Genomic DNA, 13489 nt, shown 5'->3' with positions numbered 1-13489 from the left:
TGGACGGATCCAACCCTGGTAGGCTGCAGTCCATGGGGTCACTAAGAGTCAGATACGACTGAGCGACTTCACTTTCACTTTTCACTCTCATGCATTGGAGAAGGAAATGGCAACCTACTCCAGTGTTCTTGCCTGGAGAATCCCAGGGACGGGGGAGCCTGGTGGGCTGCCGTCTATGGGGTCGCACAGAGTCGGACACGACTGAAGCGACTTACCAGCAGCAGCAGCAGGTAGACTGCTGTGGACTAGACAGACATAGCCCTGGTCTCACAGAGTCTAAAATCTAGCAAAGGATATGGTCACTAAACAAACAGTAGCCAAATAATTTATGGTTGATACGATGTGTGCTATTTAAAGCTAATGGCAGCAACTTTCACTTCCCTGGTGGCTCAGTTGGTAAAGATCCACCTGCAATGTGGGAGACCTGGGTTCAATCCCTGGGTTGGGAAGATCCCCTGGAGAAGAGCATGGCAATGCACTCCAGTATTCTTGCCTTGAAAATCTCTGAGGACAGAGGAGCCTGGCAGGCTACAGTCCATGGGGTTGCAAAGAGTCAGACACAGCTGAGAGACTGAGTACACAGCACAGTCAGTTCTGACCATTTAGGTATTCAGCTACTAACCTGTAAGCTAATTTTGCAATCTGGCCATAAAATTTACAAAATTCTAGTTTTTTTTTTTAATTCTAGTTTTTTTAATCCACTTTGGTATTGTTTAAATACAAATTTGTTATAATTTTAATTCAAATATTTATATTTAAGGTCCACAAATGAAAGTCAGGATATGTAAATTAAAATTCTAGGGAATTAGGTTAACATTCCAACAAATTAAGAAATTTCCACCAATTTATCCAAAGATTAGTGTTTTAAAGTTCAAAATAACTTTTATGGTGATATTATACTCATATAAAAATTACATGCATAAAAACACTCAAAGGAAATAATAATAACAGTAGTTATTTATTAAATTATTATGGATGATCTTTTTGCTATTTCCATTTTTAAAAAAATTTTATTTAGTGGATGATTATGACTTTGTAATAAACTTTTTAAAAAGATTATTAAAACATATCATAGATTATCTCATTTTCCTCTTGGAATTATTCATATTGCTCAGCCTGCAGTGTCTTCTGTGTATGTGTCTTTGTGGATGTTTACTATGAGTTACTTTTTCTTCCTAGCTATTTCTTTTTTATCCCCCCAGCTATTATCTTGAATGAAGGAATAAATGAATGAATTTTGACTCCCACGTCTATGCTGCTGCTGCTGCTGCTAAGTCGCTTCAGTCGTATTGAAATTTTTGTCTTAAAGTGTTGAAATCAGATTTCCCAAACAATGACCAAAGTCTAGACCTTTAGGCTTTCTCAAAAAAAGATTCATCCAAAGCTTGTTTTAGCTGTCTTATTCAGCTCTTACTCAGTGCTGCAGTCCATGGGGTCTCAAAGAGTTGAACACAACTGAGCGACTGAACTGAACTGATTCAGTTCTTGGCTATTTTGTTCATAAATATGGGTTTTCAGATCAGATCAGATGAGATCAGTCGCTCAGTCGTGTCCGACTCTTTGCGACCCCATGAATCACAGCACGCCAGGCCTCCCTGTCCATCACCAACTCCCAGAGTTCACTGAGACTCACGTCCATTGAGTCAGTGATGCCATCCAGCCATCTCATCCTCTGTCGTCCCCTTCTCCTCTTGCCCCCAATCCCTCCCAGCATCAGAGTCTTTTCCAATGAGTCAACTCTTTGCATGAGGTGGCCAAAGTACTGGAGTTTCAGCTTTAGCAGCATTCCTTCCAAAGAAATCCCAGGGCTGATCTCCTTCAGAACGGACTGGCTGGATCTCCTTGCAGTCCAAGGGACTCTCAAGAGTCTTCTCCAACACCACAGTTCAAAAGCATCAATTCTTCAGTGCTCAGCCTTCTTCACAGTCCAACCCTCACATCCATACATGACCACTGGAAAAACCATAGCCTTGACTAGACGGACCTTTGTTGGCAAAGTAATGTCTCTGCTTTTCAATATGCTATCTAGGTTGGTCATAACTTTCCTTCCAAGGAGTAAGCGCCTTTTAATTTCATGGCTGCAGTCACCATCTGCAGTGATTTTGGAGACCAGAAAAATAAAGTCTGACACTGTTTCCACTGTTTCCCCATCTATTTCCCATGAAGTGATGGGACCCGATGCCATGATCTTCATTTTCTAAATGTTGAGCTTTAAGCCAACTTTTTCACTCTCCACTTTCACTTTCATCAAGAGGCTTTTGAGTTCCTCTTCACTTTCTGCCATAAGGCTGGTGTCATCTGCATATCTGAGGTGATTGATATTTCTCCCGGCAATCTTGATTCCAGCTGGTGTTTCTTCCAGTCCAGCGTTTCTCATGATGTATTCTGCATATAAGTTAAATAAACAGGGTGACAATATACAGCCTTGACGAACTCCTTTTTCTATTTGGAACCAGTCTGTTGTTGAATGTCCAGTTCTAACTGTTGCTTCCTGACCTGCATACAAATTTCTCAAGAGGCAGATCAGGTGGTCTGGTATTCCCATCTCTTTCAGAATTTTCCACAGTTGATTGTGATCCACACGGTCAAAGGCTTTGGCATAGTCAATAAAGCAGAAATAGATGCTTTTCTGGAACTCTCTTGCTTTTTCCATGATCCAGCGGGGTCGCAAAGAGTCGGACACGACTGAGCGACTGATCTGATCTGATCTGATCTGATAGTCTTTTTTCTAGTAAGTCTTAAAATCATATAATTTAAGTTCTCCAATTGCTTTCTTCTTTTCTGAACACTGTTTTGGCTATTTTAGGTCCTTTTCATATGCATATCTATATAAATTTCAGGATTAGTGCAGCAATTTCTACAGAGGAAAAAGAAGAGGGAGAGGAGGAACGGGAGTGAGAATCCTGCCAAGAAATTGATTATAACTGCTTTGATTTTATAAATCAATTTTAGAGGATTAACATCTTAATATTGAGACGTCAAGGTCCATCTGGGCTTCCCTGGTGGCTCAGACGATAAAGCGTCTGCCTGCAATGCGGGAGACCCAGGTTCGATTCCTAGGTTGGGAAGATCCCCTGGAGAAGGAAATGGCAACCCACGCCAGCACTCTTGCTTGGAGAATCCCATGGACGGAGGAGCCTGGTAGGTTGCAATCCATGGGGTCACCAAGAGTCGGGCATGACTGAGCGACTTCACTTTCACTTTCAAGGTCCATCTATATTGTTGCAGATAGCAGAATGTCCTTTCTCATGGGAAAGGAAAAAATAAATATATATCACATCTTCTTCATCCATGCACCATGCATCCATTTATTGGCACTGAGGTTGTTTCCATATGTTGGCTATTTTGAATAATATTTCAGTAAACTTTGGAGTAATCTTATCTCTTTGATGTCTTGTTTTAATTTCCTTTGGGTATATACCCAGAAGTGGAATTGCTGGATGATACGGTAGATCTATTTTTACTTTTTTGAGGAACCGTCATATTATTTTCCCTAGCAGTTGAGCCAGTTTACATGGAAATCCATATTCTAGTCATCCACTTTCTGTTTTGTTTAGCCAAGTGTATGTTTCAGAGTAAGGAATCAGTTCTGGCTGTGTTTGATTAGATGAACCTGGGGAGAATTATACCAAAAAGGAAAAGTAAATGTCACAAATGTAAGTATCAGAAAACTTCCCCCCACCTCTTTCCAGGATCATCCTGTTCCTGGTCCCCCAGTGGCTGCATTTGCTAGACCTCAGCTACCATCTCCAGATGCCACCTCTTGCCTCTGGGAGGGCAGAGGAGCAAGCAGAGGTCTGCAGTTTCTCTTCCTGGTTCCTGGTTTGTATTTTTGTGAGACAATGATAGAGAGATGCTTCCTCTATCCAACTTAGTACATCTAAGCTGTGAGTCACTATACGGGAAGTAAAAGGAATTCCCCAAACAATATACATGATACTCTTGGGGGTTTTCTATTATTATTAAATGAGGTTTCACATATCACAAAATAACACATACAACTTGTGTAAAAAATAATTCACAAGCCTTTCAAAGAAGGACTTAGAGTGATGATCTGCCATGAGCATCATCGTGCCAGTTATGACTCATGGGGCTAAGGGTGCCTTGCATTCTTTTTTTAAAATACATCTTTCCATGAACAAGCACAATATGTTGTTGCTGCACCAAGTAAAATTACAAAAGAAGTTATTTTTATCCTCCGGAAGGTTAACATTACATTCTGAGCGGACTCAACCTAATGATTAACAAAAAGGAGGAAAAAAAAAGGAACTGACATATCCGGAAATGCAATATTTTTTTCTTTTCCTCCAGATTACATTTCTGAAATATCTTTTCCTATTACATAAAACCATACTCTCTAAACAATTACATCTGTTAATGACTGTCCCCAGCTTGTAGAAGGCGGTGACGGTAAATCCAAGCTACAAAAACGAAAGAAACAAGAGACTATGTCATATAAAGAATTAGCAGTCAACTCTGAAGCGTGCCTTCTTTTTCTATCATTTCTGTTCCAGGCTCTGCATTGAGGCAGTACAGTGTTGCAGAAGAGCCTAATCTGTAAGTAGAAAGGTCTTCATCATTGCAAAAATCTCTGTGGGAACAGTAGCTCCATAATTTACCAATTGATCTTGAGCAAGATAATTAATCACAGCATCTCAGTCTCCTCATCTCTAAAATGGGGATAATGGTGCCTCCTGCTTTAGAGAGTAGGATTAAATGAGGAACGTGAGCCAAGACCTTACTTCACACATTTCCTGTCACACAGCAAGCACCCAGGGATTATCAAGCAGGATCCTGGCTCCTTAGATTTTGAGGAAGGAGTGACTGAGTAGAGTAAGAAATAAAATGAAAAGAAAGAAGTTAAAGGACAAAAGAAGGCCTGATGACCTGCTCGATATTGAGGTTTATACTGCAGCATTTCATACCACACCATTCCACCTTGGTGATACTGAAATTACATACCAGTTATTTTCCATTCAATATATTTGTAAGGTGACGAGTCACCCACTCCCATTTTTCAAAGGTTGAGCTGAAATACCAAAACGATGAAGTCCCCATGGGCAAAACCAAAAGGAAACCCACAACTTGCTGTGGTCTGTAACTCACTTCTGCTGCTCTGTCCATGAGCACCAAAAGTGGATCTAATTGTCATTTCTTCTTTTAAAGAACACCTCTTATACATGAATTGGGGTGAAAAAAAAATATTTATGATAATACATATATAGATTAAACATTACATATCACAAGAACTAGAAGAGCACATGAACAAATAAAAATACAATTTTGTTTTGGGATAAAATTATATGCGATATTTGTGCTAGATTTCCACTATTGAAAATATTTATAATAAAAACCTATACTACCCATGCATAGATCTTAGTACAGTCAATATCATTCTCTTCTTTTGCTTTCTTTCTCTTTCTCTTTCTCTAAACACTAAAATCTGAAATCACTAGATGATAAATGAAGCCTTTAGCAGATTCCCTCTCATCTAGTCCCATGATGTATGGATATTCTTAAGAGATAATTTCCTAGTTAACTGTGACCCATTCCTAGCACTGGAGGAGGAAATGGCAGCCCACTCCAGTATTCTTGCTTGGAGAATGCCAGGGACAGAGGAGCCTGGTGGGCTGCTGTCTATGGGGTCGCGCAGAGTCGGACACGACTGAAGCAACTTAGCAGCAGCAGCAGCAGCATTCCTAGCACAATTACTTACCAGAGACTAGAGGAAATAAAAGAATTCAGCAAACTATTGAGTACTAATTGCAAAGCACATAGATTTTAAATCTCAAAGGCAGATGCTTATGGGGTTTCCTTGGTGGCTCAGTGGTAAAGAATCTGCCTGCCAACACAGGAGACACAGGTTCGCTCCCTGGTCTGGGAAGATCCCACGTGCCGTGGAGCAACTAAGCCTATGCACCACGACTACTAAGTCTGCACTCTGCTGCCCAGGAGCCACAATTACTAAGCCCGAGTGCCCTAGAGCCCTTGCTCTGCAAGAAGAGAAGCTACCAGGATGAGAAGCCCATGTACCGGAACTAGAGAAAAGCCCGCACAGCAACAAAGACCCAGCACACCCGTAAATTAAAAGATCCCACATGCTGCAACTAAGACACAGAACAGCCAAATAAATATATATATTTTTTAAAGGCAGATGCTTGGGACCAGCAGTCCAAAAGTTTGAGCACCATCATTTTGAATGCTTGATTTGTCTTAGAAGCCCTTCACTCCTGAGTTACTGGATAGCCCAGCACTGGAAGAGGCTTCTCATTTCCTGCCAGATGCCAATCACCAACATAAAACCGCTTTCTGCTTAATCCCACCCCCATGCAAAGCAGCACGGAACCATTGTACGATCATCATGCTGACTCAAACACGTATAAGAAAGGGGGTTCTTTAGGGTTTTCTGTGACAGCATAAGATTGAAACATGCATATTAAAAATAGATAATCAGCGCAAGTTTGATGTATGAAGCAGGGCACCCAAAGCTGGTGCACTGTGACAACCTGGAGGGGTAGGGTGTGGAGGGGGGGGGGGCGGCGGGTTTCAGGATAGAGGGGACGCATGTATACCTATGGCCGATTCATACTGATGTATGGCAAAAATCGTTACAATATTGTAAAGTAATTATCCTCCAATTAAAGTAAATAAATTAAAAAAAGAAAAGGGGAGAAGAAAGAAAAGACGAATGAAAACAGTAACGGTAATGAGAAAGAAGCAGAAAGGACTTGTGACATTCCTCAGTCCCGGAAGCTCCTCTGTCAGCAGAGGCAGCTGAGTGAAAGAAAGACAAGCTGTGCTTTGAGCGGGGAGTTGCAGTGTGCCGGCGATCCCGCACGAGCCGGATGCCTGTCCGCAGTGCACTAAGGGCTTCCCACAACCGGGAAAATCCATCCTTCCCTTGGAGAGAGGCAGTGACATTTCTATTTCTGGACATGGTCTATAATCTCATACTCACTAGGACTGCCACTGAGAAATTCCCCACATTACATTCCTGTTCCCAGAGGGAACACTCAGTGCCCTGGTGACCAGTTTCCAGGTGGCAAATAGGATATTTTTTCTACTTCTTTGATGAGCATGGCTACAGATTGAGCAGAGTCATGCAACAAAAAAGCTGGCTTTTAGCCAGTATTTCACAAGAAGCTTGAGGTCTTCCGAAATCATGATAAGATTTGATTCACAGGGTCTTAAAAAACATTATATATCAATACCCATGTACACACACGCAGCGTGCAAAGGCCTTGCAAGCGTCATGTCTTTCTAACCATCCTGGTCTGCTGCCCCACTTCCTGCCTTCGTGAACAGGATGTGACCCAACAGGATGCAGCTCTCCCTGTTTTCAACTTTCCAGCTCTGAAAACCTGATGTCTGGGTTGGATGACTTGATCAGTGACTTGTAGTAACCATGACCAACAAGGGGAAAATCCATACTCCAGTCATCTGAGGCTTGAAGACTGTTGAACTTGCTACACTTTTACTAGATGATTAGCAGTCTCCTCTCCTGAAACAGGTGAAGAGCAGGTAAAAACTGAACAGCCGATCCAACATCTGACTGGATCCATAACTGTTCTGCCATATCTCTTGCCAAGGGCTGTGCTGCCCCCAAGGGTGATCATTTTACCCTGCAGGAGAAGATAGCGGGAACCACATGTGAACTCACAGCCCACACCTGCTTCCCGGTCCCCTTACTGGACACTCCATATGGTCATCTGAGATCAGCTGCATGCATGAAGGGGGTCTGATCCTGGTCATCAGGGCTGGCTCCTTCTCAACAGCTGTCATTCATCCAGTTTTATAAATGAGTTAATTGAGGCATGGACTTCCCTGGTAGCTCAGCTGGTAAAGAATCTGCCTGCAATGCAGGAGACCCTGGTTCGATCCCTGGGTCAGGAAGATCCCTTGGAGAAGGGATAGGCTACTCACTCCAGTATTCTTGGACTTCCTGGTGGCTCAGTTAGTTAAGAATCTGCCTGCAATGCAGGAGACCCATATTCAATTCCTGGGTTGGGAAGATCCCCCGAAGGAGGAAATGGCAACCCGCTCCAGTATTCTTGCCTGGAGAATTCCATGGACAGAGGAGCGTGGTGGGCTACAGTCCATGGGATCGCAAAGAGTTGCTAAGTAACTTATTCCAGGCAAAGCTTTTTCTACTGCAGCATACTTCTAAGGGGGCAGCAGCAGAGGAACCTGGAGACAGGAATTGCCAAGTACGGCCAATAACAGGCTAAAGACAGATACCAAGGGAGGGATGAAGGTCACCTCTTGACCTCAACCTCCCAGCTCCTCTTAGTCGCCTGCCATTCACCAATTTGTAGAGTGCATTTGGAATTTGTATCTCTCATCAGTGCCTGCTCTCAGAGTGACACCCAAGGCAGTCGTGCTACTTTGCTGGTTTCACTTGTCCGAGGTAGTCCTGTAGACCAGAGGTTGGTCCCACTGGCCCTCTGAGCGCCTCCTGTGAGCATCCCCCATTTCCTGAAGCTCCCTCCATGTACAAGAGAGAAGCAAAAGCCTGAAGCTGGAGGGGCAAGGTGTGGGAAGGCTGGCTTTCTTGGGCTTTCAATGCTGGAACCTCAGTAGTCAGCCCCACAGACCACTTGCAACACACTAGCTTGGTTTCCATACCTCTAACTCGAGCAGACTGCATTAGAAATGTAAAGAAACCTCTGTCCTACTGCGAAGCACACGACTGTCCACTGTGCCACAGTTAGAGGAGGGAGGGTGGGTTTGGGGAAGTGGCAGGAAGGCATTAAGAACTCTACTGGGACATACATTAAATTGGGGTTCCAGAGGACTACCTAGGTGGATGGTCCAGCAGGCAACTGGAACTCTCTGATGGAACGCTGAAATACTAAATAGCACCTTGCTTCTCCCACAACATTTTTATTCATGAGAATCTAAACTCTCTCACATGAGTTTCCTCACCATAATCCACCATCAAATCAGACTTACACAAGCATTAACTGTGATTTCCTCAGCTAATAGCTCATAAGCCCAAATTAGAACACCTCTTTAAAGCCATACTAAAAATGGAGTGAAATCATACCTCAAATGACTAAGATATTTTTATTTAAAAAAAAAAAATTTTATTTTATTTTTAAACTTTACATAATTGTATTAGTTTTGCCAAATATCAAAATGAATCCGCCACAGGTATACATGTGTTCCCCATCCTGAACCCTCCTCCCTCCTCCCTCCCCATACCATCCCTCTGGGTCGTCCCAGTGCACCAGCCCCAAGCATCCAGTATCGTGCATCGAACCTGGACTGGCAACTCGTTTCATACATGATATTTTACATGTTTCAATGCCATTCTCCCAAATCTTCCCACCCTCTCCCTCTCCCACAGAGTCCATAAGACTGTTCTATACATCAGTGTCTCTTTTGCCTCTTGTACACAGGGTTACAATAACCCTGTGTACGACTAAGATATTTTTAAAATATGCAATATTTTAAGGGCAAACATACTCTATTTGAATCCAGCTAAGAGTTTCCAAACTTTCCTGTTGCTTTTGGTATAAATAATAAAATTGTCATAAATGAGCTATACCATGAGGATATTAGAAATGAGTTTTTAAATTTTTTTTGTAATTGCAGAATACTTGCTCTACAATGTTGTGTTGGTTTCTGCCATATAATGACATGAATCAGCCATAAATATACATATGTCCCCTCCCTCTTGAACCTCCCTCCCGCCTCCCATTCCTCCCACCCCTCTAGGTTGTTACAGAGCACTGGGTTAAGCTCCCTGTGTTATATAGCAACTTCCCACGCTGCTGCTGCTGCTAAGTCGCTTCAGTCATGTTCAACTCTGTGCGACCGCATAGACGGCAGCCCATCAGGCTCCCCCATCCCTGGGATTCTCCAGGCAAGAACACTGGAGTAGGTTGCCATTTCCTTCTCCAATGCAGGCATGCATGCTAAGTCGCTTCAGTCGTGTCCGACTTGGTGCGACCCTGTGGACAGCAGCCCACCAGGCTCCTCTGTCCACAATCCTCTAGGCAAGAATACTGCAGTGGGTTGCCATTTCCTTCTCCAACTTCCCACTAGCTATCTATTTTACATATAATAATGTATATGTTTCAATGCTACCCTCTCAATTTGTCCCACCCTCTCCTTCCCCTGCTGTGCCCACAAGTCTTTCTCTATGTCTGTGTTTCTACTCCTGCCCTACAAATAGGTAGGTACCATTCATCAGTACCATTTTCCTAGATTCTCTATGTATGTTATTATGTGATATTTATTTTTCTCTTTCTGACTTACGTTACTCTGTGTAACAGACACTAGGTTCATCCCTCTTACTAGAACTGACTCAAATTTGCTCCCTTTTATGGCTGAGTAATATTCTATTGTGTATATGTACCACGACTTCTTTATCCCATTCAATTGATGGATACCTAGGTTGCTTCCATGTCCTAGCTATTGTAAGTAGTGCTGCAATGAACATTGGGGCATATATGTCTTTTTCAATGATGGTTTTCTCAGGGTATGTGCCCAGTAGTGGGATTGCTGAATCATATGGTAGTTTTATTTCTAGTTTTTAAAGAAATCTCCATAGCAGCTGCATCAATTTACATTCCCAACTGTGCAAGAGGGTTCCCTTTTCTCCACATCCTCTCCAGTATTTATTTGTAGATTTTTTTATGATGGTGTGAGGTGATACCTCACTGTAGTTTTGATTTGCATTTCTCTAATAATGAGCAACAATTGCACTCATCTCACATGCTAGTAAAGTAATACTCAAAATTCTCCAAGCCAGGCTTCAACAGTACATGAACTGTGAACTTCCAGATGTTCAAGTTGGTTTTAGAAAAGGCAGAGGGAACAGAGATCAAATTGCCAACCTCTGCTGGATCATTGAAAAAGCAAGAGAGTCCCAGAAAAACATCCATTTCTGCTTTATTGACTATGCCAAAGCCTTTGACTGTGTGGATCACAATAAATTGTGGAAAATTCTGAAAGAGATTGGAAGACCAGACCACCTGACCTGCCTCTTGAGAAACCTGTATGCAGATCAGGAAGCAACAGTTAGAACTGGACATGGGAACAACAGACTGGTTCCAAATAGGAAAAGGAGTACGTCAAGGCTGTATATTGCCACCCTGCTTATTTAACTTATATGCAGAGTACATCATTAGAAACGCTGGGCTGGATGAAGCACAAGCTGGAATCAAGATTGCTGGGAGAAATATCAATAACCTCAGATATGCAGATGACAACACCCTTATGGCAGAAAGTGAAGAAGAACTAAAGAGCCTCTTGATGAAAGTGAAAGAGGAGAGTGAAAAAGTTGGCTTAAAGCTCAACATTCAGAAAACTAAGATCATGGCATCCAGTCCCATCACTTCATGGGGAATAGATGGGGAAACAGTGTCAGACTTTATTTTTTTGGGCTCCAAAATCACTGCAGATGGTGGCTGTAGCCATGAAATTAAAAGACACTTACTCCTTGGAAGAAAAGTTATGACCAACCTAGACAGCATATTAAAAAGCAGAGATATTACTTTGCCAACAAAGGTTCATCTAGTCAAAGCTATGGTTTTTCCAGTAGTCATGTATGGATGTGAGAGTTGGACTAGAAAGAAAGCTGAGTACTGAAGAATTGATACTTTTGAAGTGTGGTGTTGGAGAAGACTCTTGAGAGTCCCCTGGACTGCAAGGAGGCCCAACCAGTTCATCCTAAAGGAAATCAGTCCTGAGTGTTCATTGCAAGGACGGATGCTGAAGCTGAAACTCCAATACTTTGGCCACCTGATACGAAGAGCTGACTCATTTGAAAAGACCCTGATGCTGGGAAAGATTAAAGGCAGGAAGAAAAGGGGACGACAGAGGATGAGATGGTTGGATGGCATCACCAACTCAATGGACCGGAGTTTGGGTAAACTCCGCAAGTTGGTGATGGACAGGGAGGTCTGGCATGCTGCAGTCCATGGGGTCTCAAAGAGTCGGACACGACTGAGTGACTGAACTGAACTGAATAATGAGTGATGTTGAGCACTTTTTTCATGTATTTGTTGGCCATCTGTATGTCTTCCTTGGAGAAATGTCTTTTAGGTCTTCTGCCCAGTTTTTGATTGAGTTGTTTGTTTTTCTGATATTAAGCTTCATAAGCTGCTTGCATATTTTGGAGATTAATCCTTTGTCAGTTGCTTCATTTGCAATTATTTTCTCCCATTCTGAGGGTTGTCTTTTCATCTTGTTTATGGTTTCCTCTGCTGTGCAAAAGTTTTTAATTATGTCCCATTTGTTTATTTTTGTTATTTCCTTTACTCTTGCTGCAATATATGTCATAGAGTCTTCTGCCTCTTTTCCTATAAGAGTTTTGTAGTTTCTGGTCTTACATTTAGGTCTTTAATCAATTTTGAGTTTATTTTGTGTGGTGTTAGGAAGTGTTCTAATTTCATTCTTTTTATATGTAGCTGTCCAGTTTTCCCAACACCATTTATTAAAGAAACTGTCTTTCCTCCATTGTATATTCTTGCTTCCTTTGTCAAAGATAAGGTGCCCATAGGTGGGTGGGTTTATCTCTGGGATTTCTATCTTGCTCCATTGGTCTGTATTTCTGTTTTTGTGCCAGTACCATACCATCTGATGACTTTAGCTTTGTAGTTGTAGTAAATCTGAAGTTAGGAAGGTTGATTCCTCCAGGTCCATTCTTCTTTCTCAAGATAGCTTTGGCTACTTGAGCAGGGTCTTTTGTATTTTCATACATATTTTGTTCTAGTTCTGTGAAAAAATTTTTTTTGTTTTTTTTGTTGTTGTTCTAGTTCTGTGAAAAAATGCCATTGGTAATTCGATAGGATTGCATTGAATATGTAGATTTCTTTGGGTAGTATAGTCATTTTCATAATATTGAGTCTTCCAGTCCAAAAACATGATATATCTCTCAATTTTTGATAGTCAGAACTCTTGCAATTGAACAAAACTGTTTAAAAAGTTAATCATATTAATTTGTTTAAATGCCTGTGGAGTAAATTTTGAAATAAGTATCAAGTTCAATGGAATATTAACCCAAGTGCAGTTTTATAAGGTAACAGTCTAGGTATCTTGTGAACAGCACCATTGCACAAATCTCTACTAGAACTATCTACAACACTTATTCTCAGCCTTGGCTATGAATTTTGATACCTGAGCTCAATCTCTAGAGATTATTTAGCACAGCGATTAATACAAGAATATAATTTTTTAATTCTAATATGCACTATAAGTTGAGAAATAGTGAATTATAGTTTACTAACTGTTCAAAATCATGATTTTCCAAAATGTCAGCCTCTTGAGTAATTGAAGAAGTCAAGATAGAAACAATAGCTTACCATTATCTCAGATTACCAGACAGGCAAACACTAAAAAGAATGCTAGTATCCAAGCATTGAATAGTGTTTTTTTCAAACTGTTGTTACTACTCATTCATGGATCATGTAATTAACTTAATGAATCATGTCTGGCACTTAAGATAATTTTTAAAAGGAAAGGAAAGAGAGAAGAGAGA

This window comes from Bubalus kerabau, chromosome 6 (assembly GCF_029407905.1).
Source record: "Bubalus kerabau isolate K-KA32 ecotype Philippines breed swamp buffalo chromosome 6, PCC_UOA_SB_1v2, whole genome shotgun sequence".
Taxonomy (NCBI): Eukaryota; Metazoa; Chordata; class Mammalia; order Artiodactyla; family Bovidae; genus Bubalus; species Bubalus kerabau.
The sequence above is the reverse complement of the archived record's forward strand: the minus strand, read 5'-3'. Positions refer to the sequence as shown.